Below are 6,607 nucleotides of genomic sequence, written 5' to 3' on the forward strand. Positions count from 1 at the left end.
CAGAAGCCCAAAGTCCAGCATGTCTCTACGGCTTCCTCCTCAGCCCACCACATCACCGTACTGGTAGAGGGAGCCCCAGGCAGAACTAGTTTTCCCCAGGATGTGTCCAATAGAAACTGCATGCATGCTGGGCACGTTTACATGCGTGTGACCAGCAGAATTTTCCCTATGGTGTGACCCCAACCCTCCCTCTGGAATGACACAGGACCCACAGGAGGACATAGGAAGTTTCTTCAAGATTATAAGAAGAAATTCATCTTCAGCTGTCCCAGAAGGAACCTGAATGAACTTGAATGTAAGGACCGATGCTGACCGATGCTGAAACCTCCAGAGGCCAAGCTGTGTTCACTAAACTTCATGTGAGCATGAAGATCAGCTCCCAGTCCCCGCTGCTGTGCATGGCTGGCAAATGGGGCCAGGAGGACTTCATATACTGGAGGGCAGAGACATGCAAACTCCCTGGGCAGTCTCTCAATGGGTTCAAACAAAGAGGATACCTGGCACCTCCATGGCCTTCAACATCATTGTCTCCAAAATAATCAAGGAACTTAAGCTTTAAAGGCCACCAGAATTCACCTAGGAGAATAAAGCAGAGGCCGACCAGCCCTTGCTGACAACCAGCCACTTTGCCTCCACCTGGGCAAAACTGCTCTGACTGAACAGGTGGGTTTCCTTTGAGGAACTTCTTCACTCCGTTGCCTTCTCTATCCTTTCTAACTTGTCTGTGCGGGAGGGGAAATGGGTCTGTAAAAATATGCAAAGACAATCCAAATGAGAACAAACAGAAGCAATTTATTAAAAGCTTGCTATATCAACGGCGTCAGCCAGCATTGCTTGCATTTGGCAGAGACCCCAAGGCCAGCAGGGACTGGGAACGCTTTGTAGTGAAAGAATGGAAAGGCTCCAGGTGTGCTCTGGCCTTCTTACTTCCCCACTCCATGGAGACAATGGAGAGGGATATATGGGGTTTCCCAGGAGGGTGGCTCAGAGCTGGAACACTCAGTCCAGGGTGGTGGAGCTCCCTGTCAGGCCCTCCCCTAGTCAACATCAGCTTCTACCTTCTCTTCCTCTCCTTCATTCCAAGCGGACCACCAGAGTTGGCCTTCCCCTAATCTCAGGTTTCTGGACTGGGGACCGGGCAGCTGTGGACTGGGCAAGGTACAGCCCTGAGCAGGTGGGGCTGATGGCTGCTCTGGGCTGCTCATGTGAGGTGGAGGGACTCTGAACTCCCTTCACACTGAAACCTCTGCCTTCTCTCCATCCCCAGAGCTGAGCATTTTCTTCCACAAACTGTTGTGCAAGGGGTATTTGTCCCCCTCCTCAATAGTCTCTGCCATCACCTCCCACAGTCATCCAGGGTAGAAGAGGGGCCTGATACATGGGTGCGAGTGGGTAGGGGACTCCAGGGCCTAATGGCTCCTCCTGCTCCCAGGGGGCAGATTGGGCAACTCCACTCCCCAGTGACAGGGACAGTGAGCATTCTTTGTTTTAGGAGACCCCTTGTCTGAAAGCCCCACCTCCTCCATTCCTCACCCCATGCCTTGCTCTTCCTTGTCATTGATCTGGGCACCTTGCACAGCAGTGACTTCCTCCCACTCCAACCCAGTGTGTGATCTCTTGGTCCTCCTTTTCTTTCCTTCCCTTCCTGACACTATTGCCCCTCAGCTTGCTAATATCATCCTGCTTGGTGTGGGAGGGGGTGGTGATGGGTACTTGACTTGTGGTGGCTGCCACATTTCATACTTTATTTCTTGAGAAATTGGGGTAGGGAGTCATACACGGAAGTTGTCTCTGCTCTTACCTGACCTGTATATTTTTTCTGACAGGGTTATATATTTTTATTTTTTAAATTATAGCTTCACGCTGTCATCACCTTTTCTTCTCTCTCCCCTCAGCAGCAGATGGAGCCCTTGGGTCCCAGAAGGACTCAGGGAATTCATCCCTGACTCAGCGGAGTCTCAGGTGGGGGCTGGTCAGGAGGACCATGAGGAGGCTTGAGGAGGCCGGACACACAGAGATCCCCAGGATAGGAAGGGGAACAGGGGCCTTGGTCCTCCCTTTCCACCAGGCCTTCCTGATCCCCCCAGGAGCCCCTAATCCCCCACGGTCCTGCTGTTAGACCTCAGCCAGACAGTGACATGCTTTGTAGTTTTCTCTGCATTCTGTGAGTTATAGGCATTAATCTCTAATATTACTTCTACAGAAGCCTGTTGCCATGGTACCCAGAAAACCATGTGAAGCAGATCTCAGAGGAGCCAAGCTGTCTGTTCCTAGGGCTCCCCTCAGCCTCACCATAACCCAGAGCTCCAGTGTGGGAAGGGTGCTCAGTAACCACCTGATCATTCCTCATTTTACAGGTGGGGAAACTGAGGCTCAGAGAGGTGAAGGAACCTACCTAAGGTCCTACAGCTGGTGAGGGGCCAGTCGGGAGGCAAGCCCAGGCCTGCCTGACAGACCGTGGGATCCAGCACAGGTCTGGTGCTCAGGGACGCGCCATGGTATGGCACCAAGCTTTCTCAGCCTGAGCCAGAGAAGCGGAAGGGGCGAGATGAGTCATGGGTTCTGTCGGGTCTCAGCCTCTGAGCTAGTAGTGGAGAGAGCACTGAACTGGGAGTCTGGGTCCCGTGTCTACTCTAAGGCGACTACTGCCCTCTGAGTCCCTTTGTACAAACCTTTCTCCCTGTGGCCGCCTTTCCCCTGTCTGCTGTAGTGCGCTCTGCTTCGTCCCCGAATGTGGACAGTCGTGCTGGTCACAACTCCCTGGTTTGCCCCCATCATCTGGGACGGGACCTTTGACTCTGCCATCCTGGACACGCCATTCAGAAACACCATCATCGGGCTGTGTTTGCCGTCAAAAGGTAAGTCTTCGGGTGGCGGAGGAGGAAAAGGGAGAACTAGCAAGGGCCCTCGGAGTGGGCAGGAGGCTCCTTCGTGCCGCCCTTTTCCGGTCCCAGTGCTGGCTCACCACGGAGGGAGGAGGCAGAGCGGCTCTGCAGTAGGTGGGCGTGCTGGGATCTCCATGGCCCAGGTAGGCCCTTGCTCAAACAGCAGCCCATCTGCCCTAAGTCACCAGGCAGCTTCCTCTGCGTGGACGTGAGGCCAATGACGCTTAGGTGTTCCAGTCCGCGTGCTGGGATCTTCATCTAAGCACAGCCAATAAGGGGTGCTCCCTACCCCATCCTAACCGGGAGACAAACTGAGGCTTAGCCAGATATCAGAACCAAACCAGTTGTCCTCCCATCAGTTCCAACTCATGGTGATCACATGTGTGTCAGAGCAGAACTGTGCTCCATAGGGTTTTCAACGGCTGATTTTTTGAGAGCATATCGCCAGGGCTTTCTTAAGGCCTGATGATCTACTTCCAAAAAGAGATCAAGTTTCTCTGGATGGACTCAAAACTTCAACCATTCATTTAGCAGCCGAGTGTGTTAACAATTGCACCACCCAGGGACTCTGACCACAGCACACTTTCTCCTAAATATGTCCCTGTGCAAATCAGTAACTAGAGTTCAGTGTGTGTTTACAGTGTTCCTTCTCAGAAAGTTAAATGTACAATGAAGAGCAATATCTTAATTCTGTGTTTGCTGAGTTTTGATAAATGCATACAACTGTGTATCAGAAATCCCTATCAACTCATAGGAAATCACCATCACCCCCAGAAAGTTCCCCCATGCCCCTTCCCAGTAGGCCCCTGCCCCTATTTCCTCAACAGCAACTACTGTTCTTATTTTTCTCCGTCATGAGATGGGTTTTACCTACTGATATCATAAAGGCTGTACACTTTGGTGTTAGCCTTTTCTCGCTTAGTATAATTATTTTGAGATTCATCATGGATTTGCATGTATCAGGAGCACTTTTTTTTTTCTGCTGAGTAGTACTATCCCATTGTGTGGTATACTACAGCTTGTTTATCCATTCCCCTTTTGATGGACACCTGGGTCTTTTCCAGTTTTGGCTATTATGATTACAGCCTCTATGAGTGTTGTTGGACAAGTCTTTTGTGTGGGCATTCGATACTTTTTTCTTGGTTAAAGACTTAGGAGTGGAATTGCTCAGTCAAAGATTACATGTGAGTTTAGTTTTATTAAAAAAACAAAACAAAACAGAAATGATTACCAGGACTTTTTCCAAGTTGACTGTAGCATTTTACACTCCCACCAACAATACCTGGGAATTGTAGTTGCTCACATGCTTACCAACATTTGATGACATGAGTTGCCTGTAAACTTGTGTACCTGGGTATTTGTACACGTGTGTGAGTAGGTCTGTGGGGTATATGCCTGGAAGTAGAGTTGGGGGAAGGATATGCATACTCAAGATCTAGATAGAGTTTCTCACAGTGGCCTCCAAAAGGGTTAAACAATTGACATTCCTACTAGTAGGACATGAGAGTCCTTTGTCCCAACATCCTCAACTGCACTGAATTTTTCACTTATTCACTTGTTCAAAACATATTTATTACACAGCTATTATGTGCCAGATGATGGGGAGAAGGCAGTCGACAAAACACATAAAGTCCTTGCTCTCATACAGCTATATTCTAGTGCAAGAAGACAGAAGAACAAGTAAACACAAGTACAAAACACACCAGAGGGTGATACGGGCTTTAAAAACATAACGAAGGCTGAATAACGAGATACAGAGTGACTTGTGTTGGTATTTATTTATGTGTCTGTTTGCTCTTTTTTCTTTTTTATTGCGTTATGGTTTCCACATAGGGAAATACACACATCTCAGCACGAGAACTTGCTGAATTGTCACATCTGCACGCTTCTGCATGAGCACCTGCAGAGGGAGTTATAGAGCACCTGCAGCCCAGGGCTTGAATCAGCAGGTCTTCTCTTGGTGAACTAATTGTGAGCAAAGGAATGAAAGCTGTAGGGGTGAACATTGCAGAGAATGACTTCAAGGCAGGGGGAACAGGAAGTGCAACAGGAAGTGGAGTATGTGTAGTGTGTGTCCGGATCATCAAGGAGTTGGCTGCCCAAGGCAGAGGGATGGAGAAGAAGGGGAAAGAGGTCAGAGCCGACCGTGTAGGACCTGGTAGACCACTATAGGGCCTCAGTTGGCTTTTTTTCTTTTCTTAAGAGACACGAACCTGTTGGAGGGTCTAGAACTTTGGAGTAACATTGGATATTAACAACTCTTTCAACTTTTGCAAACCTTATGGATAAACGAAATATCTTATTCTTGTGAATATTTGTTCAACACCAAGCAAATGTGAATGTCCCTGCATATGCCCACTACAGTTGGGCCACATCGTCTGTAGCGAGTAGAATGGCTACCATTTTATGAGACAGTTTCATCTAAGTCTCCTTCTTTCGCTGCTGTTCACTCTGTTTAACTCCTGCCCTCTCTTTCCTTGTCTTAGATAGGTAGTCTTCCTGAAGCTGTTCCTGGAGACTGCAGACAAGTACTTCATGGTGGGACACAAAGTCAACTACTATGTCTTCACTGACTGGCCGGCTGACGTCCTGCACATACTCCTCCAGGAAGGCTGGCAGGTGGTGAACCTCAAGGTCTGCAAGGACCACCGCTGACAGGATATGTCCATGCACCGCATGGAGATGATCGGCAACTTCTCCAAGCAGCGCTTCCTGAGTTAGGTGGACTACCTGGTGTGTTTAGCCATGGACATGAGGCTCAGCGACCACATGGGTGTGGAGATACTCTTCTCCTTGTTTGGCACTCTCCACCCTGGCTTCTATGTTGCTGATCACCAGGACTTCACTTATGAACGCCGCCCGTTGTCTCAGGCCCACATTCCGAGAGATGAAGGTGATTTCTACTATGCCGGCCGCTTTTTTGGGGGCTCAGTGCTAGAGGTGCACAGGCTCACCAAGGCCTGTCACCAGGCAGTGATGGTGGACCACGCCAATCACATCGAGGCTGAGTGGCATGACGAGAACCACCCGGACAAGTACCTGCTGTGCCACAAGCCCACCAAGGTGCTCTCCCCTGAGCACCTGTGGGGTGACAGAATGCTGTGCAGACCACCTTTCCTCAGGAAACTGTGATATGTGGCCGTGCCCAAGAACCACCAAGCCCTCCGGAACCGATGAGACAACACTTTCTCCATTAATTGTAAGGCTGGCAATAAATGTTAGTGGTGTTGGGATTTTGATAAGAAATTGGTCAAAGTTTGGTAAAGTGAGTGCGTTTCTTTTGATTTCCTCTTCTGGAGTGGCTGACACCACTCACCAGAAAAACTGATACAGAACAGTTGGAAGAACTGTACCGTGAACACGTGTATGCTTATCACCCAGATTCTACCATTAACGTTTTGCTATTTTTGCTTCATCACATATCTTATCTATCTCTCCATTCCTCCTTCTATCCATCAACCAACTAATTTTTCCCTATATGATAATAAGTTGCAGATATCAATCCATTTTACCCTTAAATACCTCAGCATACATAATATGAATTAGAGTCCAATATTTGTCTGAAGTTCTTTTTGGGGATAAACTTTACAACCAGTGAATATTCACTACACAGATCTAAAGTGTACCATTTGGTTGAAAACAGGAACAAGACAAGGATGCCCTTTATCACCACTCCTATTTAACATTGTGCTGGAAGTTCTAGCTAGAGCAATAAGGCAAGA

The 6,607-nt window shown here is 48.7% G+C and overlaps 1 pseudogene; it reads left to right on the forward strand.

The window, feature by feature from the left end:
• Positions 1–305: 305 nt before the first annotated feature.
• Positions 306–6,062, forward strand: LOC101354127 (histo-blood group ABO system transferase 1-like; annotated as a pseudogene).
• The last annotated feature ends 545 nt before the right edge of the window (positions 6,063–6,607 follow it).

The sequence above is a fragment of the Trichechus manatus genome, unplaced genomic scaffold (assembly GCF_000243295.1).
Source record: "Trichechus manatus latirostris isolate Lorelei unplaced genomic scaffold, TriManLat1.0 scaffold00201, whole genome shotgun sequence".
Taxonomy (NCBI): domain Eukaryota; kingdom Metazoa; phylum Chordata; class Mammalia; order Sirenia; family Trichechidae; genus Trichechus; species Trichechus manatus.